At 37.4% G+C, this 23,670-nt stretch overlaps 2 long non-coding RNA genes across 2 annotated transcripts in view; one reads left to right on the plus strand and one right to left on the minus strand.

The window, feature by feature from the left end:
- Window positions 1-23,670, minus strand: part of LOC147637433 (uncharacterized) — a 160,950-nt gene that overhangs the window by 106,906 nt on the left and 30,374 nt on the right. The gene's annotated exons all lie outside the window — the stretch shown is intronic.
- LOC147637435 (uncharacterized) lies at window positions 4,290-23,555 on the plus strand. Its single transcript, XR_015266037.1, has 4 exons — window positions 4,290-4,630; window positions 22,470-22,572; window positions 22,686-22,752; window positions 23,216-23,555. It is a non-coding gene; the product is annotated as an uncharacterized LOC147637435 (long non-coding RNA).

Below are 23,670 nucleotides of genomic sequence, written 5' to 3' on the forward strand. Positions count from 1 at the left end.
TAGGACATAGCTTTTACCCCTTTGTCGAAAGGATGCAAGACAAATAATAGTTCAGGAGCGAAGATCAAAAGAAATTATTTTTTTTAAAAAAAGAGTCTACAATAAATGGCAATACAAGTCTATGATGTGCTTTCATGTTGGCCTATCGCCTTATTGATACTTGGTAGGCGAGGAGTATTCTACTCCACACCGATGCCTTGGTTGATAGGGGATAGCCTTGCCTAAAGTGAGCTAATAGATTCCTGGATAATGCCTTGTGTTAAACATGGTACCAAGATCGATGTTTGTTTTGCCTTAGGAAGGTCGCCATTGTGTATAAAAATTGTCACGTGCATAAAGAAATAAAGGCAAAAGGCTCCTGTAACTCTGATGTTTCTTGTGTCCCTAGGTTCGTGGTATTAACTTGTTCTTAGAGTAGACACAGTGTGGTCATCTGTTTATTTATTAAGCCTGGTTATTTTCCTTGACTTAGGCCAGTTATAAACCTTAATTAACCTTTGACACCTTGCTAACTCTTGATTTACTTTCAATAATTTTAAACTCCTGTTAATTTGCTACACTAGCTCATTCATATGACCCTTAAACTAAGTTCTCATAGCAACATCCATTGTGGTCTAACATGCTTGAGTTTATACACTTTATATCTTTTGAATTCCAGCATACTTTCACTCTACTTCCCTGTTTTGCAGACGGTCCACCACAATAACCCTATCGAGCTTACCATACCATAGCTTCCGAGGACAGAATCTACATCAGAAAGGGGGGCATGTTAACCTATGACGGACATTGAGACTTACTATGTTTTACGTCATTAATTTAAATATTCTGAGTCATGGGCCGGGCTTGTCGGCACCATATGTTAAGGATAAAGGGATTGGGTGATCGCCGATGAGAGGCGCACCTTGAATATCAGCAGGGTAAGGGTTAGGATCGGCCGGCCATGTATGGGCGCCCATGTGTGAACGGCCAAGTCACCTATAAGAGTCAAATGTAACCCTAAAACCCTCATTCTCATATGTTGTGAATACAAGAGTGCTCTTGCCTTATCTCCTTGGTTTCCTTCTCCTGCGTGTGTGTGTGAGAGAGAGAGAGAGAGAGTGAGAGAGCGATCGAGCACTGTGTAGCGGCACGGCGGTGGAGAGGCGGTAGAGCGGCGACGACGGCTCCTTCTTCACTGCGACGTGGGAATCCTTCAAGGCGGCGGTTGAGCGGTGAGTGACACACCTTTTGCATTCTGTTTGAGCTTGCTTTCCTGGTTGTATGCTTGTAGCCATTCGTGGCTCGCATATGGTGTTCAGCAAGTCCCCAGCTACGACCTGTGCGACAAAAGCGCACAGAAATCTAAAGGTAATAGCAAGCCACTCTAATGGAAGCATGGAAGCTCATAAGGGCATGAGTGGTTGTCACTTTGGAGGTGACATCACGGCATATTACCCATAATCTCACAAACATTGGTTAGCTGATCACTTATGTAAAATTAAATACTCCTTAAACGTGTGTCTGATCATGAATAGCAAGGCACTCTGATGGAAGCTCATCAGGGCATTAGTCGTGGTCACTTTGGAGGTGACATCACATGCAAAAGATAATGTAATCATGCCTATGGTGCCCAACCATGCTCAAAGATGCTTGGGATTTTGCCAATTCGACCAATTTAGTGGTAAAATTTTCCTATAAAAATATCATAACAACGTTTGGGTGTCTAATAGAGCTGGTAACTGACCTCTAAGAGGAAGTTTCCTTGACATGGTATCTAAGATCACGACCAAACACTTGGTCATTCACAAAAAATCAACAGTCAACCTTGTCTTACTAGAAAAAGACAATTTGACAGACATAGAATGTAATCACACACAAACCAAAGAGAACTAAGCTACTGCATGAAGAGAAAGAACAACAAAAGGTGCAGATGGAAATACATTTCTACATAAAGTATCTACAAAAAAAAATAAAGAAACTCACCAAAAAGAAACCCAAAGGAGATATTATAGTATGATGTGGGTAAAAATCATGGATGGTATTGAAGCTTTGGACTTGTTGATCTTAGAGTGGGATGCAGAACCCTCTAAGCTCTTGAAAAAAAACATTGTTGTTTTCTCTTTAGAAATAGATACTTTATCTCAAATAATCTTTGATTGTAGTAAAAGTTATGAAGAATTTCATAGTTTGTTTCTGGAAATAAGAAATCCTCGGGAGTTGTTGCAGGGCTCATTACAGTGGTTGGCTAACATGCTACTATGGTAGAGATGTCACACTTCTATAAAAGTGCTTTTATGCTACATAGTTGATTTGTAGTGGTAGTTTTTGACACACTTTTATGGTGTATGTTGACTTCTAATAATGAAGTCTAGGTTGCACATCTCTGTGGGGATAGTATAACTTTAGATCTTGCAAGATCTTGAGATAAGTAACCACTATGGTGGGAGACTTGGGTAGGTGTGTGCGGGTCCTACTACTAGAGCTCATGGGTGGTCGGGTGGTTATGAACCCTTACATGAGAATGTTTCCCAAGAATGTACGATTATGATAAAAGTGATTATATGAAGAAACCTTTCATGGCTTATATAAGCTTGCTTTCACAAGGATTTCCTTGTATGCGTCATAATTCAAGGACCACAATGAGCCCCCAAATATGCTCTCTAAAACATCCCTAAATTTAAGTAAGTGTAATGGCTAAGATCTATAGACCTAACTCTAATACCACGTTTCAATGACCACTTTCATAAAATTGCTAGCGCATCCCAGTTAATGAGCTAATTGGTGCCATGCCTATATAAGCATGCAAAGGGTGAGCTTTGTTGGAAGTTACCCCACCTTCACCTTGGCTTCCTTGCCTCTAAACACATGGTGTGAACAGAGCGTGGGTATGAAGAAATCCTTCATGGCTTATATAGCCCCCCTTCCATAGGACTTTCCTTTTATATGGCTTATATAGCCCCCAGACTTTCTTTTCATATGGCTTATATAGCCCCCCTTCCACGTGACTTTCCTTCATATAGAGTATTTAACAAATTTCCATTACACAACGCCAACCAGCCTCTAAACATGGGTGAGAATATATGCCCTCCAACACAAAGAGAGTGTTTCAAGGTAATGCCTAATATGCTTGTAGAATATGCATTTTTTAATTGATGCCTAGTGTAATTGAGGTACACTCAGCATGTATATTGATGTATGTATGATAAAAAGAGATTACAAAGATATGTTTTTAAAACTTCTAAGTCTATTTCCCTTTTCACATTCGTGGTGGTGGTATCATGTATGGAGGGAAGGTTTTTAAAGAAAGGCCCTTGAGCACACCCTTTGCTAGGCATGCTATAGTGTCACGACATGGTTGTGGTGTACAACTTGGATCTATTTCTAAATGCAAGCCTTTAAATAGCAAAAAGAAAGCATTTGTAAAGATGCACGCCCATGCGGCGTGTACTAATGGAGAAAGCACAAATGTAACAGTCCACCTGGTGAGATTAAGGCACTAACATTACTCTATATTGAGAATACTTTGTCTAAAGACATACTCTATCATAAAAAAAAAATAAATGTTACGAAATAACTCCGGTGAGTGGTGGTGGGTGGATATATATGACTTTCTCCCTTTCTTTAAGCAGCATGTACATGTGTCTAAATGACCTTCAAAAAGTTAATAAGAAATGCATAAAATAGGATAATGGAAACAACCTCATAAAGGTGAAAAGAAATGGAATATTTTGATGTGATGGTGTGCCAAGTTTGTGGTGGAGATTGTAAATCACTATCAAGGTTTATGATTGTCCAGAATAGGATATGTTGCACTCTTAAAAGGTTTTTAAGAGTCGTGTAGCATAATTAGTGATAGAATTCAAAAAAATCAAATCTTGATAAAAAACCAGCCAAGTTTTAGTTCTCCTTGAAAAACTTTCCTCGAGAGGAAGAATATTTTATTCCTATACAAGAAACAAGAATGATCTCTTTTACCTTTCCCGAATCCTCAAGATTATTGGAGGTGTTGGGAATTGGTTCCCTTAGTGCTTAGAGCACATGCCAACGGCATTGTGAGGAATGCCTCAAAAGGTGGTCCACATGAGCTCCTAAGTTCAAAATCTTTAAAACAAGTTTTTTTTTTGGAGGCAGTAAATATATATATATATATATATATATAATATTAACAAGTTTTTAAAACACAACGAATATTGAGTACGTATAAAGGCCGTATGTATTGAGTACGGTCAAACCCACCGAATCTTTCTGAAAATATCGGCGAGCGGTCAAGTCGGTCGCCCTCCTACGTCTCCACCATCCTCCTGAGAGAGAGAGAGAGAGAGAGAGAGAGGGGCGGAGGGGAGGGGAGGGGAGGCGAGGGGGCGCGCGGCAGCAGAGGCCTCTTCGTTGGCTCTCTCGCTCCAGAGAGCCACAAGGGCGCGCATTAAACCCTTTGAGGTGGCGCTTCCCTTTCTGTTCTGGTGAGTGCGAAGCGAACCACATCAATGAGATGAGCAGCTCATGGCGGGAGGAAGCCCATGCCCTAATTCCGGCGCGCTTCCAGAACCCCACCAAGCGGCCTCCTCAACAAGAAGAAGGCCTACGAGCTCGATAGAGTTGGCGCCTTCTGGCGGTCGTCGTCTCCTCCTCTCGTTGAATTTGCCAGGCCCAGGTAGGCCTCCGCCGCACAGTGTAGATCTGCCGCTAAACTATGTGTGTGTGTGTGTTTTTGGTCGTGGATCTGTACTTTCAACCCCATTAGACGGTTTACCATTTGCCTTGCATGATGCTAAGGTTTGATACATGGCTGTGTGGGCTTAAAATGGCACTCGATACGGGTCAGTACCCTTCTACGCTTTGAGATGCAGATTTGTTGTAAAGATCAAGTTTGACCCACCACAGCCATGATTCTTGGCTAGTGTCCACTTAGTTTAAAACTTAAAAAAAAAAAGAATATTTAATATATATTAGTCACTGCAAATGTTTACATCCAACCATCTTCTTACAGCTTCAGACAACCCTTCTGAGCTCACATCCTATTCCAAGAAATACTACTGTTCACATCCACCCACCTTTTACTGAATAATACCAGTAAGAGTCACTTGGAACAGGTTGGGGGCTTAATCCAAGTCTTCTTCAATAGCATATGCAAATTAGATAGCATGTAGACCTCTCACCTAGCATAATGATTGTTAACCTCATGGTTGCACAACTAAAAAATCAAGACATGTAAAGTTGAGGTTGCAAATGAGTATTTCATAATACAAAAAGCTCATTTATTTTATGATTATTGTAGCAAGTGAAAAGGGCTATAAAGTGTTGACAATATAGATAAAGTGAGATAGTTTAGGAAGTGTTAACCATACATACAAAGTGAGATGGGCTAGAAAGTGTTGACCCCATATAGACGAATGTGCATATTGTCACAATGGTTTTGTTATTGTTTGCTTCATCTCTCTCTCTCTCTCTCTCTCTCTCTCTCTCTCTCTCCCACTTTCAAAATCCTATTCATTTGCTTTTATCTTTCTATTTTTCACTAGAACTAGGTTTACCCAACAACTTTGGCTCTTTCTTAACCTAGTGAGCAGCCTATGTTTGGGTGCTAATGAGAACATAAATATTACACTTGGTTTGTTTAGTCTCTCTCTCTCTCTCTCTCTCTCTCTCTCTCTCTCTCTCACTCTCACTCTTTCAAAATCTTATTCATTTACTTTTATCTTTCTCTTTTTGACTAGAATTAGGTTTAGCCAATAATTTCAACTCTTTTAAAACCTAGTGAGGAACTTATGTTTGTGCACTAATGAGAATGTAAGTATTACACTTGGTTTGCCGAGTCTCTCTCTCTCTCTCTCTCTCCACTTTAAAAACATTATTCATTTGCTTTTACCTTTCTTTTTTTTACTAGAATTAGATTTAGACAGTAATTTCAACCCTTTTAAAACCTAGTGAGAAACTTATGTTTGGGAGTTAATGAGAATGTAATTATTACGCTTGGTTTGATGACTCTCTCTCTCTCTCTCTCTCTCTCCTATTTTTTATAGACTACCTTTCTTGACTTAAATCATAACTTGCTAAGTTTCTTTTTTTAAGTAGTTCTTTAAATTTTTAAAAATTTATTAAATTATATGAGTACAATTACTCTTTGAATTTGCAAGGTTGAATATATTCCAATATTAGGAAGATAAATACATTAGTCTTAGTTGGTTCTATCAAGAATCCTTTCAATTAAAACCTCGGTGGACTTTGTTGGTGAATAAAGTCCATATAGACTTTGTAAATAATCACATAGGAAGAAAAGTTTTTTATGGAGCATAGTGTTTTAGAACCACTAAAAAAACCATTGTAATGCGATTCTTTAAGTGCCATTATATTCCAATAATAGGCTTGAGCCTTATTGTCATTATCTTTTAGTAATGAACTTAAACATTTATTCATATTTTCTTGTAAGAGTTCGTTAAATCTTTAATTTGGATCTCATTTTTAAATACAATTAGAATGGGCCTTATTAAGTTCTCATAAAAGAGACTTAATCTCTCTCTCTCTCTGTCTCTCTCTCTCTCTCTCTAAATGCATTTTATTGTCATTTATGGATGCTTTTTTGTTTAGTTGATAAGTTGAGTTTAAGAGATTGAGCTCAGTGCTACATATATATCTACATGTTTATCTAGATGTTTACATGTGTATATATATTAGTTTTGAATTTCTTCAAATATAAAGTCAAAATTCTAATAATTTTATTATTATTTTTTCAACGGAGATAATTGTGTATGCAACATGATAGAAAGGATAAGAGATCAATGTTTTTGAATACAAAAGATTGCTCTTACAAAAAGCTTAATCATGCATCTAATATTGTAGAATGATATATTATTTCTCCACAATAGCATGGCTTAAAGAAAATGATTTTTATACTTCTTTAGTTAATGAGATTTCACACTTGAAATGTATAAAAAATTACTAAAATCTAAAAGAGCATGAATGAATGGTGTTCTCAATGAAGAAGTCTTGTAGTAGTATGGGTTTCATAAATTCTCTCATTAGATATGCACATTGTTTTCCAAGTTATCTTATCATAATATTTTTAGTTATGTCAAATTGCAATGAGAAGTCATAGAATGTGTAATTGATACCAAGTAAAGCTCTCAAGGCAAATGCAAGTGTGCTTCTAGTCCAACCATTTGGTTCCATGATCATCACTCATGCAACATCTTCTTTAAGTAACACTTGTATTATGAAGGCCACATATCAGTTTATATCCTTTTATAAAAAAGGCATATCAAGGAGGAAATATATCATTATTTTAATTGCATTGACAAAAAAGTAGGATGCGTTTTTTAAAAGATCCTTGTATTTGTTACCTAGAAAATAACTGGAAATGGCTACATACAAACTCCTCAAATGGAAAACGAGAGGTAAGATGTATAAAAAGGGGGGAGGATGCTCTTCTCCTCTGGCTAGCCACTCTACGAGGAGAAGGCTATCTCATACAATGGGGGGAGAGGAAAACAACCACACATGTGGTGGTCTATAGTGCCAAGTGAGCTCGTTCCCACCACTATCTATGAGAAAGAGACCATGATGCTAGATCCTCAGGAGGCCTCTCAGTGCTTCTCCATGTGGTTTGAGCCACTGACCATGGAGGATATGAACAATATTGAGCCAAATGCTCTTGATGGACTCTGAGGGTGACTTCAATGGATTTGCTGCATTCAAGCTCTCCATATGTGCCACGTAGCTATACTACTACAAATCTCCCATCTCTGGCATGAACCTAGTTACCAATGACTTATGGATGGAGCTGAGACTAGCATTGCAGAAATGTGAAGGTGAGAGACTTGAAGGGATAGTCCCCCAACTTCCTCCTTATATGACGTTGATAAGTGCGGCCTTAGTGGCCCAAGCAATTGTGTCCCACACAACTATACTACTGCAAATCTCCCATCTCTGGCAGGAACCTAGTGACCAACGACTTGTGGATGGAGCTGGGACTAGCACTGCAGAAATGTGAAGATGAGAGACTTGAAGGGCTAGTCCCCCACCTTCCTCCTTATATGACATTAACAAGTGCAACCTCAGTGGCCCAAGTAATTGTGTCCCACGTAACAATACGAGCAGGGACTAGATCCATAGAGACAATATGTAGGATCCTCTACCAAACTTGTTGAGCCTTCAGGCAATCCCAAAGATAATGACATTGAGACTCCTAGGGATGCCCGCATCTTGAACATAATGTTGGTTTACCCCCACTAGCCAACCACGTGCCAAGTGCCAAGTTTTTGAAGAGATTTGATAGTTTTCGACCGCATGGAAGATCACCCTTTGTATGCGGCTACTGGTACATAGAAGCAGGATGACTTTTAAAGCGCCAACAATTGGCTTCCACCTTTTGATCTAGTTTTTATAGAGTACAAATAATTGGGACCCACCTTTTGATGTAGTTTTTATATTGAATTTATATACACATTACATTTTTTTAATGTTGATATATAATCCTCGACTCATGATACATGATTTCTATTTAAAGTGTAATATCTATTCAATTATGTCCTCAAACTAATGATTAATATATACATCTATAGGATATATGTGAATATTATATGTCTATACTTATAAGGCACATATAGTAAGCTAAACATTTGTATAATATTTACAAAAAGTATTGCAATATCTTTAAGAAACAGATTAATTGTACAAAACTTACAAAGTTCCATGTGATTTGCGCCTAAGGCCAAGAGATTAGAGAATGGGAAAAGGACCATGTCCATGGACACATGAAAGTGTAATGTGAAAGTGACATCCATGTATATAAGTGAAAAGGAGGACTAGTCATGTAACTAATCATTTGCTAATCACAATTACAACTTACTAATCCTAGCTATAGTGGCTTCTTCCTTTTGAGGAGTGAGTCCTTCTCCATGAGTGCTACCATGTGAAAACTTTGGCTTAATGAGAGGCCACCTTACTAATCCTAGCTATGGTGGCTTATCCCTTTTAAGAAGAAGAGCGAGTCCTCCTCCATGAGTGCTACCGTGCAAACTTCGGTTTAATGAGAGTTCACCTTTATTTCAGTGCTATCAAAGCCCTTGTATTTGATCCATTTTTGTAAATTTTTGGATTTTTTTTCAAATTTGAAAATTAACTTTTTGGTTTTCCATCAATCTTGCCAAGAATATTGAGAAATTACATTTTAATAATTTTCTTGGTCATTTTGGGAGAAAAATTGGCCATATTTGAAAAGTTTGGGCTTATCTTTGGCATTTTCTTGATTTTCAAGATTTGCTATAATTTTTGTACACTTTGGGTCACTTTTTTGCAAACCCTAACTTCCACGGGAGAGAACATCTTGAGTAGTGCTTCTATTTGCCACTCCTTTGCACATTTTTTAGCATTACTAGTCTCTCCAAGCTTTCCATGGTGGTCTTTTCCATTCCAAAATCCCCATGAAGTTGGCAGCGATTCTCCAAAGGCCTTGAGCTACTTTGATTGAGATTGCACACAATGTTGGAAAATGGAGTGCATATATTGCTTATCAATGGTACAAATAGTCCTTCAAAGGCTTTGATCAAGTGATTTCCAAATCTTGGGACACATTGGTGAGTTTCTTGATTGCCTATGGGCTTTTTTTTTGCCTTTTCCATTGATTTGCATCAAGAAAGTAAGAAAATGATGCCTTTGGCTAGAACCTTGATGTTTCATTATAAAGACAAGCTTGGCCACATTTTTCAATCTTAGTGATCAAGCAATAATTCTATTAAAGCTTCATCCATAGCTTCTTGATTCTTTAGGGTTTCTTGCAAGCTTTCCAGCCATATACATACATTTGTACTATTGATTGATTGGCATTGAACTAACATGCAGGGAATGATTAACTGATGCATAATGGATGCAGAATGGTAACCTTGGGAATGCACATGGTGTGTATGTATTAGCTTCTTGCCATTTTGGCCTATGCGTAAGAGGATTTAGATTGGATTGCTTGTTGGAAGCAGTGTTATAGCATATGAAATTGGAATGAGATGAAATAAGCATGAGTACATGCTACCTTTGTAAGTGAACTCTCTCCTCTCACATACTTATATTGCAAGCTTTAGTACATTTAAATTTCAATTACAAAATGCTTCTTGAATCTAATATGATGAGAAGGTACCTTTAGCACTAGGTGGAGTGGCCAAAGGGGAGTGCGTCATGAACATTGTGTGCTGTTGAGTGCTTTGGTAAAACGGTAGGAAAGGGGATTAGGTATATGGTATGAATACATGGCCTCAACCCTTGCCATCAGACTCTAAAATTTGGTAAGGGCTTGGCTAGATGATCGGCAAGTAAGAGTGATTCTTCGACATATCACAAGTAATAAATGGGAAAATGTAATTGATAAACAATTGGGGCATGTATTAACAATTGATATTGGATGCAATTTTCGATTTGAGATTCAATTGCAAATACAAATGAGATTATGCCAAAAGTTTTGCAAAGTACATACATGGTCCATGCTTATGGATTGAGTTTTAGCTACTCAAATGCATATTTCCAGGATAACACTTTTGATGTGTTGGAGCATTGGTAAATGCAATTGGAATGTAACCATGTCAGTTTTGGGACATTTTGACTATGTTCTATAGGATCACAAAACCCTAATTCAGTCAAAATTGATTGGGGCTGTTTTGTGAGTGTTTACATAGACTTTTAGTACTCTCTAGGGGCTACGTCTCGAGTTATCAAGATCCCAATTCTGGTACCGTTTGCTATCCCAACTGGCAAGGTTAACTATAAGCAAAAACCCTAATTTAGTCATAGACTATTTTGTATCTTGCCAAAGTCTTTACATATTCCAAGAGTATTCCCTTAGAGTTTTGAGAAGAGCCATTGAGCTCCCCGATCCATTACTATTTGGTTGGTCAATAGGTATAGTTCACTTTTCTCGCAAAGTCAAAATAGAATATACTTTCCCTTTGACTTTGATCAAACCCTGTTGGGAGTAGGTAGTACTCATCATTAACTCACCAAAGAAAAAACCAAAGGATTTTGACAAGATTTGGACATTCTACACTCAATAGCATGCTAGAAAGAGGTCAAAACTTCAAAAACAAGGGTAACTTGAAGGAAGCTCTTGTGCATGAGGAAGTGGGTGCAAATGATGCCAAGGAGGAACAACTTGCAAGTCATTCTTCTCATGTGGAAATACATAAAGCTATGCATGAACAAAGCAATGTTAATGAAGTAGCACATGAAGATGTCAATGCCTTGGAGGTGCCTAAAGTTGGGGAAGACATGAATGTCATCTTGTATTTTATACAGAAGCTTTGTGAACGGATGGATAGGAATGATAATTTAACCATGAAGAGGCATGAGAACTTGGTGGGCTGCATGGATCAAAGATTTCAATTCATGGTTGACAAGGTCGATGCTTTGGGAAAAGATATCCAAGATGGAGTCTCTAACTTGAAACAAGAGTGGAGTACCGGCAAAGAGATGTTGTGTGAACCAACAAGGCATGCATATGCATCAAATAAAATGCAAGTTAGTTGGATAGAAGCCCATATGCTAATTGAGGATGCAAGGCACATGAATGGATCAAATGCTCTACAAGCTAGTTTGCCTTTTGACCATGGTCCATCATGGCTTTACACAAGGGGAAAAAAATCTACCTCCACAATCGAAGCATCATGGTGGGTTATGCATGTATGGAATGCCTATACAACAAACTATGATGTAAGGTTTGTCACCAATCCAAGGAAGAAACCTTGATAAGGGAAAGGGTTGTTTAGCTTTGCATGAGCCGATAGTGGATGGAACATGGAAGGCACCACTTATGGTCGGTCATCATTTCAATGAATTTGGAGCCAATCATGCTTGATTACATGAGCATCATAGAGGTGATGGGGACGAGTTTAAAAGGACAAAAGGATAAAATTACCTTTACAAAGTTCAAATGGCTTGACAAGATGGAACTTTACTTTGAGCTTAGTCCTCGTAGTAGTGATCAAGCCAAAGTGTTATTTGCTACATTACATTTGGAGGGATATGCTCATGCATGGTGGTGGCACTTAAATGCTCACGTGGGTACATGATCACTACATGGAGGGATTTCAAGAATGAAATGAGACGTATGTTCATTTCAGCCCTAAGCCAATCTAGGATGGTGGAGAAATGGGATGATCTCACTCAAGTGGGTAATGTAAAGAACTATGTGCATAAGTTCATGAAGTTTTCATTACATGTGGAAGTCTTGAGTGAGGATTTTAAATCGAGGAAGTTCATAAAAGGGTTACAAAACAACATTAGAGTTAACATGGATGCTCAAAGACCCGACACCATCAAAGAGGCCATGCTACTTGCAGAAAGTTATGAGGCAAAATATGCACATGTAAGGGAAGTAAGTCAAGGAGCAAGGGTTGATTCGAACACTCCATCTATGTTCAAACCTTCAGGTGGTGTTGCACCTCATATACCGCACCTCCTAGATTACCCCTATGTATAGAAGAGGTGGGAGAGAAAATTTCAGATTCACTACATCTCTTCATAGACCCTCAAATGTTGATGGGAAGCATGTTGATGCTAAAGGTTTCAATAAGAGTAAGATCACTAGTGAAGATCACATCCACCACGACTTAAAGAAAAAGGGGTTGTACTTCAAGTGTGGTGACAAATGGTACAAGGATCATTGGAAAGTTTGTAAAGCCAAGAAGATGACATCTTGCAATGAAGGTACAAAAGAGGATGTGGACAAGTATGAGGATTGCTTTGAAGATGCTAACAATGAAGATGAAGATGTAAAGACTTTTTTTTTTTGAACTGGGTGGGTCAAAGAAGAGTGAAGTTCACTATGATGATGGGTTATTGTTACCTATTTGTGTTCATATAACAAGGATAATTTGGCCTCTTTGTGCAATATCTATAGTGACGCCTATGCCGGTTGCAAGGGTGCAAGTACATTAAGATTGACGGCATACATAGGGGAAGCACACATAGCTTCATCAACACAACATCCATGTATAGTCTCAAATTACAACCCATAGCTCTACCCTTCTGGCATGAAGCTTAAGTGGCTAATGGGACAAATATGGATTGCACATTGGTATGCAAGGATGTGGGGTTGGTAATCACAAAGGATCATACTTGGAAGGTTGATTTGCTTTTCCCGGATATGGGTCCCATTAACATTGTGTTGGGATATATGATTGGTTGGAAACTCTTGGGTTATTTTACATGAATTTATAGCAAGGGTAAAAGAGATTCCTACATGGAAATCATGAGGTTACATTGATCGAAACTAGGTGCCATGTATCAAGATGATCAATGCGGCACAACTTAAGATGGAGCTAAAGAAAATGGTATGCATATATTACAACTTGGCAAGGTAGAGAGGAAGGAGAAAAAGGGTGAAGTTAATATGTATAAAGGTATAAAAGGATTATTAATAGAGTATGAAGATATGTTTCAAATGCCAAAGTGCTTGCCACCAAAATGAGAGGTGGATCACGGGATAGAGCTTGAGCTGCATACCAAGCCCGTCAACACAAGCCACCTTATAGGTTGTCAAAAGTGGATAAGAACAAAGTGGCAAAGCAAGTGCAAGAGCTCATGGACATGGGATGGGTTGCTCCTAGTCAATCACGTTTTGCATCACCCATACTCTTGTTCAAGAAGAAGGATGGCACTTTTTGTATGTGTGTGGACTTTAGGTATTTACATAAGTCAACAATAAAGAATAGATTTCCCATTCCTAGGATTGATAACTTTCTTGATGAGTTGAAGGGTGTATGTTTCTTCTCCAAGATTGATATGAGATCGGGGTATCACCAAAGAGAGTGATAAGTATAAGATGGATTTTCGAACTGAGAGAGGTATCTATCTTAATGAATAAAGTTCTTGGACCTTTCCTTTACAAATGGGTACTTGTGTTCTTTGATGATATCTTGATATATATATATAGAAACAGTGAGGAAGAAAACTTAATGATGTAAGGGATGTTTTGGATGCTTAAGAGCCAATAAATTGTATGCAAAGGAGAGCAAGTGCACCTTTATGGAGGCACAAAAGGTTGAGTATCTTGGACATATAGTGAGAATGTATTATGGTGGATCCAAGAAGGTGGAATATGTTAAGGGGATTCTTGGGCTTATCATCATTCTATAGGAGGTTCATTAAGAGATATACTCATATTGCCGATCTTGTTTGATAAGCTTAAGAAAAAGGTTTTTTTTTTTTTGGGATGCCATAGCCACTGATAAGACATTCAAAGAGCTCAAGGAAATGCTCACATCAGTCCTTATACTTGTATACCCAAACTTCATGTAGCCATTTATGGTTTTAGTCAATGCATGTGGAAGAGACATTGGGGCTTTTTTGTTTCAAAAACATGGAGTAATCACATTTGGGAGCCAAAAGCTTGATGAGAAAGAGATGGTTATACATGTCTATGATCAAGAGATGTTGGAAATACTTCATGAAATAAAAAAGTAGCATCATTACTTATATGGGAGTCATTTCTTTGTGAAGAGTGATCATAGAGTACTCCAATACTTTTTGTCTCAACCTACAATATCTCCCAAGCAAAGAAGATGGGTGGCTACATTGCAAAACTATGAAATGTGTATGCGTTTGTGACAAGCTTCTTACCTTGGCAAAAAAACAAGGATCCCACACACATAAGCCCAGTGGTTTGCTTCAGCGTTTGCTTATTCTCGAGGAAAAATGGACACACAATTCTATGGATTTCATCACAGGGCTACCTCACACAAGGAGGGGATGGGATATCATATATGTGGTTGTGGACCACTTAACAAAAGTAGCATATTTTTTTTCTTCCAAGGTCAAATTTTTAGCATCTATGGTTGCAAAGTAGTTTGTGGATCATGTGTTCATGGTTGCATGGTGTACCACAACAAATTGTTAGTGACCAAGATGTGAAGTTTATGAGTACATTTTGGAGGATATGATTTGAGATCATGGGGACTATTTTGACACCTAGCACCCTACCACCCTGAAATGGATGGACAAACCAAGAGGATGAACAAGTGGGTGGAGACTTACTTGAGGCATTATTGCCATGATACGTAAGGTGTTTGGGATGAGTGGTTGTTGCTTCCCAAGTTTGCTTATAATAGTATGTATCATGAGAGCATTGGCATGTCATCTTCTGAATATGCCAATGATGGTGAGGGAGTGAATCCTAATGCAAAAGAGGATATGGAAAAGTTGGATACACTCCAATGCAAAGCTAATATGAAGCAAGCTCAAGAAACGATGAGACACTATGCAAATGCTCATAGGAGACCAATAGAGTTCAAGGAGGGAGATTGGGTCTTCTTGAGAATTCCCAAGACTAGATATGGTGCTCTTGAGGGCAACACAAACACCAAGTTAGCTCATCAATACTATGGGCCATACAAGGTTTCGAGACGTATTGGTGAAGTTGCTTACCAATTAGCACTTCCATCAACGATAAGAATTCATGATGTGTTTCATATATCATATCTTAAAGCTTACCTTGGCCATTATTTATATGACATTAGTAACTTTGTTATTATAGTTTTATGTAACTCTATTATTATAGCCTTGTGTAACTTTCAAGCACTATGCATTCAAAACCCAAGGGTATAGGGTTATCCACAGTGAGTTTATAGGAAATTCCATCAAGCTAATTTACCATTGTTAAGCCTCATTGGACTTCTTAAATGCATCCAATAATCCATCAAACCCTTTCAATGTAGAGGCAGGTCACCAAGAAGCTTCTTCCTTGAGCCTCGTTGGACTCCTCAAATGCATCCAATAACCCATCAAACCCTTCCAATGTAGACGCGGTTTGCCAAGAAGCTTCTTCCTTAGGTAATCCTCACCATTTGACCAAGTGTTTCACCGGTTGTGAAGGACCCTTTCTTTTCTGCCCAAAATCAATTTTGGCATATACTCAATCATGTCCTCCTCATTCATTAGAGCTAGCTCATCTTGTATAAATGTTTCAAGTTGAGATGCTAGGAATCATGGAAATGGTGATCTTAAAGTCAAACCGTGCATCAAAGGATTAAAAATTGAGAAAAAATAGACAATTTTGGCCAAATATTTACCAATTTGGCACCCTCGACATGGGAAATTGAGTGTGGATCATTTATTTTCCTTTGGCCAAGCACATGTGAAAATAAGTTCTACTGATCATTTTCACTCCCTCGCAAGTTTGGGACATATATTCAAAAATCAAGCTCTACCTCCAACTTTTTCACTAATTGCAATCCTAATCATCATAAATCAAGATTAATCGACGTTAATGCATAATCATCTCTACTCATTTGATCAAGAACATGAGTTTCTTCATGGATTTGTGTATTCATTTGATTTCTATCATATATGTGTGGCATTGAGGGATTGGTTCTAGCATTGGGAAGTGCACACAAGGCAAGTGTTTGAGAATACATCATTGACAAGAAGACTAACCATTTGGAGTTCACTTTTGCAAGCTTCTTCACCAGCATTAAACTCTTGATAATATTGGCATGCAAGTATAAATGTCTACATTGTAAGTGAACTCTCTCACATACTTGATTGCAAGCTCTTGGTTATATTCAAATTTTAATTCCAAAATGCTTTTAGAATCTAGTATGTTGAGAGGGTACCTTTGGCATTGGTGAAGAGGCCAAAGGGGAGCATGGCTTGAACCTTTCGTGTCATGAGTGCCTTGGTAAAGTGGTATGAAAGGGGATTAGGTACATTGGATGTGAAGACATAGCCCCAACCTTTGTCATCGGATTCTAAACCTTTGTAAGAGGGTGGGTAGACTTGGTCGAGAGATCGGCAGGTAGCACTTCATAGATGTACATCGGTTGGTATTGGCATTGGTATCGATTGGTAATGATTATGCAAGGCAATATAATTGGAATATCATAGTAGTTGGTTTCATTGAGATTTTGTAATTGATATCCAAAGGTCATGCCAAAATTTGTGTAAAACTTGCTTGGAAACACTTGTTGATTTTCTTGGAAACACTTAATAATAGATAGTCATTGATGCATTATTGGTCAATGGATTATTGCCAAAGCCAAAGGGATGCTTCGGTGTTACATAATCTTGACAATTTTCATAGAAAAAGACAAAACCCTAATTTAGTAGAAGAGATTTTGGACTGAAGAAAAAGTGGATATAGGGTTGGATTACCTGTCTCTTAAGCTCCAATTCTAGCTGCTATTAACCTCTCCATTCGGACACCAGAGTAACCGACCAAGTTATATTTTGTATCGGCTACCTTGGTTTTTACAGTTTTGATTCACTTTCACTGAACCAAAATTGACTTCATAGTTGGATAGTATACTCTTAGACCATCCCATAGAGCCGAGGATTCCCAAATCAAATGTCTTGTGTGGGGGTAAAAAGGGAAAATAACTTCTGATTGACTTTTGTAGAAAAGTCAAAATAGAGAATAGTACAGCTTTGACCAGGTCAAAGGTGACCACCTACTTGGATAGTAGGCATCATAAGATTTCTATAAAACTAACAAAATACAAAATCGGATATCATTTGAGGATTCAACCATTTAGATTTTATTAAATTCAACCATGCCGAGGGGAAGACTGAGAAAGTTTGTAAAGGTAGTGCAAGATGCAAATGTGGATTTGAGGAAGATAACCAATTGCATTTGGGTAAAGGAATTCAAATGCATGTTGATAATGACAATATGGATTCCCATGCAAGTATGGCTAGTATGATTCCTTCTATGAGCATGGACTCCATGTTGATGGTCATGCGGTCTAAGTTACAAAGCATGATGGAAGGAGTGTGTAGTGAAACAAGGAAGGAAATATCATCCCTTAGGAATTACCTCAAAGGTGAGGTTATCAAGGTGCAAATACATCTTTTGGGATGACATCTCAAGCATGGCAAACTGATGACTTGTATCTTTTGCCAGTATAAATGGGTTTGGTCATGTTAAAAACAAGGAGTACAATCCACCATCATCATCAAGGTTTAAGGGGGGAGATGCTTATCATGGGTCTTCATCATTGGGCAATCAAGGGACTTCACCATTTGGAAATCAAGACAAAGGCAAACATGTGTCTTTTGATTTCACATATAGATGGCTCTTAGAAAAAGGATGCACGAGGATAACAATCATGAGGAAAGGGATGAATTCAAAGGGATAAAAGACAAAGTGGTTTTCACCAAATTCAAAGGAGAAAGCACTTTCAATGAAGAGTTTGAAGAATGTATTAACAATATGGATATGTATTTTCAGCTTAATCCATGGAGCAAAAGGGAAAATGTCTATTTTTCAACTCTTCACCTTGAGGGATATGCTCACTCTTGGTAGAGGAACATTTCTTCTCATGGTTATGAGGTCACTACTTGGATATCTTTTAAAGATGAGATAAGGGATACATTTACATCATAATTGCATAGCAACAAGTTCATTGGTGCTTGGAATGATTTGGAACAAAGAGGTTAGAGTGTGAAGGAGTACTCACACCGATTTCTAAAGCTTGCTTTACATGTAGAAGGGGTGAGTGAGAATTACCAAATTATCAAGTACATCCAGAGTTTGAAGTCTAGCATTGGTGTGGATGTAAATGCTTAAAGACCTCTCTCTCTCTCTCTTAGAAGCTATGATGTCCGAGATATATGATGAAAAACATACCCACAATTGGCAATACAAAAGTCCTCAAAAGGATGATCCAACTCCTAGCTCTTATGTGTAAAGGCTCCAAATAGTTCTACAATGGGATCTTCTATTCCAAGATACCCTATGGTTTATGGGACAAATACAATGCCAAATTTCAGATTTGGGAATGCCTCTACCAAGGGTCCAAGTGGGTATGGGAAGCCTTTAAGTGGGTATGGGAAGCCTTTAAGTGGTGTGACAAATAGTAATGTGATCAAAGAGGATCACATAAATGATCTTAAGAGCAAAGGTTTATGTTTTAAGTGTGGAGAGAAGTGGAGAAAGGATCACTAAAAATCATGCAAGGTAAAAAATTTATCCTCAAGTATTATTTTCATGGAACAAGATGATGAGATACTTGAGGATAATGTAAAGAATTTTGTGGATTGCATTGATGATGAAAATCATGATTATGAGCCTAGTGGGGGAGTTTCCTTTTGAACTCGGTGGAGCTTATTGTGAGAGTCATGATGATGGATTATCTACTACTTTATGTGTTATGGATTTATCAAAGTGTTATGATACCTTGTGTTCACTCTCTAATGATGGATATGCCGGTTGCAACAAGGGTACAAATACCTTGATACTCAAGGCTATAATAAATGGAAGGGTGGCACATGTGCTAGTGGTATATATATATATATATGTGTGTGTGTGTGTGTGTGTGTGTATGTATGTATGTATGTATTATATATACACACACACACACACACATACATACATACATTTACATATATATATATATATATATATACATATACATATATATATATATATATATATACATATATATATATACATATACATATACATATACATATATATGTATATACACACACACATACATACATACATACATTTACATATATATATATATATATATATATATATATATATATACATATACATATACATATACATATACATATACATATACATATACATATACATATACATATATATATATATATATATATATATATATATACATATACATATACATATAGATATAGATATATACATGTATGTATGTATATACATACATACATATATATATATATATATATATATATATATATTATCACATGCACAAGGTAGTGCCATGTCTAATCCCTGATCGTATCCTTCATTAGGCAGCAATATTAGATGCATTTAAGGCATCTTCATCAACATCATGCATCATGTCAGCAGAAATTTAGCACATATATCTCACATCATTAGTAGTAGAATATAAGTCATGTCAATATTGAGTGAGAATCAACATCATTTTACCAATAATTATGGTGAAGAGTTTATATATATACACACACACACATATATTGTAATGTACACGTTACTAGACCCCAAAATGAGTGTCCCTTTCCTATGAGTGGGAACCTCTTTATATTAGCACATAAGGGTCATTCACACATGGCCTTCCACATGGCCAACCACATACACTACACCTCCCCCCTTAAGGGAAAAAGATAGATAACTTTTTTTAGATGGAGCATGACATGACAACGGACTTAGGGACGGAAGGACAATGACATGACTATGGACAAGTTCCAACGCCTCATATGGGGGGACCGCCCGTTCCATCAAAAGACACATGGACATGGCATCATTTGTTGCGAGACATATGGAGCGTTGGGGAGCTAATCTCAACACGCATGCTCACCTGAGGTATAGCCGAGGCTTCAACACGAGGGCTGCTCTACGGCATAAGAAAAACCGACTCTCTTTTTGTGATCTCCATCTATCTCCAATGGGGTTTTGGTGTAGCATTAAGTTCAAGAAGGGACGAGATTGCAATGTCCATGACAATGCATGCTAGAGAACCAGTGTGCTGCTGGATACCATTAACCAAGAAAATCCCAAAAGCAACATCATCGTGGTGATAATAACCAGGATAATTCCGCATCACAAGAATAAGTGCAACTGCGACTTCGGCATGCTGAGGGACCTTGACTAGCCGACCATAGCTTCTACGCTTGCCGAAATCTGCTTTAGAATTTCTAAGCTCAAATTGAGTGTGTGCGGCGAGGGGGTCCTTCTTCTCTTTCACCTGTTCTCATCATCTGCAGTATGTGCGTCCACCTCCACGGCATCCTGCTTCTCAGCAGGGAACTGGATAAGGATTTTTTCACGTCCGTATTTGATGATATTGGCAGCATCCTTCTGCTTTTGAAGCTTGGCAAGGCAGGAATGCTCTATGATGGGGATGGCCTCGGCTTCTGAGGTCTGCAACTCCTCTTGTTTGAGAGGGCAGGACTTATTAACCTCTACGATTGAGGAATTGAGATCTTTCCATTTAGAAGTGAAGGCTATGAGCAAATTCTTGAAGCTTTCCATCTCCGAGATCCTCCTCTCTCAGTGTGCTCCTTGCCTGGAAGTGCAAGCCCCATCCCATGGCTCTCTCCTTTTCTCCTCTCTCTCTCTCTCTCTCTCTCTCTCTCTCTCTCTCTCTATATATATATATATATATATATATATAGGGAGAACTCTATCATGTCATGAAGGTTCTCTCACACACACCCCCAGCAGATCGATGGTTTTCATGGCAACGCGAAGTAGAAAAAATGAGCATTAGTTATCATGCATAGATAAAGAGCTACGCAAAGAAACCCTAGCGCTAGCCTGTGTCGAGCAAAATTTCATGGCTGAGAGAGGGAAATACCGAGAAATGAAAGAAAAAGGGTCTGCCAACTACTAACTGCCCGACGTCTCCACCAATGTTACAATGTACACGTGTCCCTTTCCTACGAGTGGGCACCTCTTTATATTAGCTTAGAGTTGGTTACATAAGGGTCATTCACACATGGCCATCCATAATGGCACGCCACAATATATATATATATATATATATATATATGTATATATATCTATGTAGATGTATATATGTATATATGAATATGTTTATATGTGTATGTAAGTATATATATATATGTATATGTATATGTATATACATATACATATACATACATACATATGTTTATATGTGTATGTATATATGAATATACATACACATATAAACATATGTATATATGAATATACATACATACATATGTTTATATGTGTATGTATATATGAATATACATACACATATAAACATATGTATATATGAATATACATATGTTTATATGTATATGTATATATGAATATGTTTATATGTGTGTGTATATATATATATATGTATGTATGTATGTATGTATATATATAAACATACATACATATATATATCTATCTATCTATTTATCTATATATATATATATATATATATGTATGTATGTATGTATGTATGTATGTATGTATGTATACACACACACACACACACATACACACAAATACACACACACACACACACACACACACATAGATATATAGATATCTACACATACATCTATATAGATATAAATATGTATGTGTGTGTATACACACATATATATATATATATATAAACACACACTTATGTATATATATTTTTGTGTGTGTGTGTATGTATTTATATATAAATATATACATAGATATGGAATTAAATATTATTTTTTTAAACATGGTTTTTAAAGGAGGAAAGAAACATTTCAAAAAAACTACAAAACCTGGAGACTTTCAAAACCTCAAAATATCTCGTGGTATGATTGTTATCATTAATAGAATAAGTAGACATTGAAGATGTGACTATCATTTTAGATAATTCTAATCAAATTAATAGTTTTATTTGATTAGAATGTTGAAGTTACCCGTTTGTGTCTAGCTTGTAGAAAAAGATGTGTTAGCATACTTTTGAAATCCATGAATACTAATCTCCTCATTATGTTAATATGTAAATACTTTTGACATGTATTTGTGTAAATTTGTCCTAAAAAATCTTGTCTTTGCACAGGCTTTTGATGTGGGTAGAAACCTCATGTCTTTACATCTCAAGGAGCTTGAGATACTCGAATCAAAGATTCAAGTTGTAATCAATAACAAAATAACAGAGAAAAGTGAGTATGTTTAAAATTATCTTGAAAATACTTTATTATTTTAAAACACTATATTATAAGGTTATTGTTGTGCTAAAGTTGTTGTAAATCCTCTTATGTTTTACAACAATTAGATGGAGATGTTTGAAATTTAAGCTCAAGAGCTATGCAAGGAGGTACCTTTCGCAACATCTTTCCAATGTATGTTGACTTACTTCATCTTTCGATAATATGTTGATACTTTGATGTTTCATAAAGTTATTGCTTTATTCATTTGTCGTATATTCTGTACACATGTATATACATGTATATATGCATACACAAGCATAAGTGCATGTAAATACTGTTGAAAATAAGGTGAGAGGCCAAGTCCAAGTCCAAGTCCAAGTGATGCCACCCATCCCAGTTGTGTTTACTTCACCAATGCATGCTAACTAGAGGTTTCGAGAAAATTAGTCTAGCCATCTAGACCCCAAAACCTTAAGGTGATGAGGAACTCCCCACTCTATCCATTTTGTGGAAATCTCTTAGTGCTATGCTTTGGCACCACTCTTCTCAACACCCTCCCTCGGTGCCAACTTGTCCACTTTTGCTTAGCTTAGAGGTTTAATGTGTCCATGTTTTCTTGGCTGAAAAGCTCAACTTGGCTTCTCTTATGGCTCAGGGGCTACACTTTGATCCATGGGTTTGCTGATACCATGTTGAAAATTGGGTGGGGGGCCAAGTCCCGAGAGGTCACCCATCCCAATTGTGTTTATGCCAATGCACGCTTAATTGGAGGTCTCCACAAATTGGTCTAGCCATCCGAACCCCAAAACCTTAAGACGATGGAGGACCTCATGTCTATCCATTTTGTGGAAATCTCCTAGCACTATGCTTTTTCACCACTTTTCTCAACAAATGCTTACACCTACACTCACACATATAAACACACATACACACATGCAAATATCCCCACATACTACAAAAGCAAGATTGAAAAAAGCTCTAATATAGTATGTAGTATCAACACTTTACTTTCAGTGTCAACAAAAGGATTTGGAATCTATTGTACTCAAACATGGCTTCTTCTTATGAAAGGTATTAGAACATGATCAATGTAAAATATGAGCATGAGAT

This window comes from Cibotium barometz, chromosome 6 (genome assembly GCF_041138505.1).
Source record: "Cibotium barometz isolate CiBa-2024 chromosome 6, ASM4113850v1, whole genome shotgun sequence".
In the NCBI taxonomy this organism is placed as follows: Eukaryota; Viridiplantae; Streptophyta; class Polypodiopsida; order Cyatheales; family Cibotiaceae; genus Cibotium; species Cibotium barometz.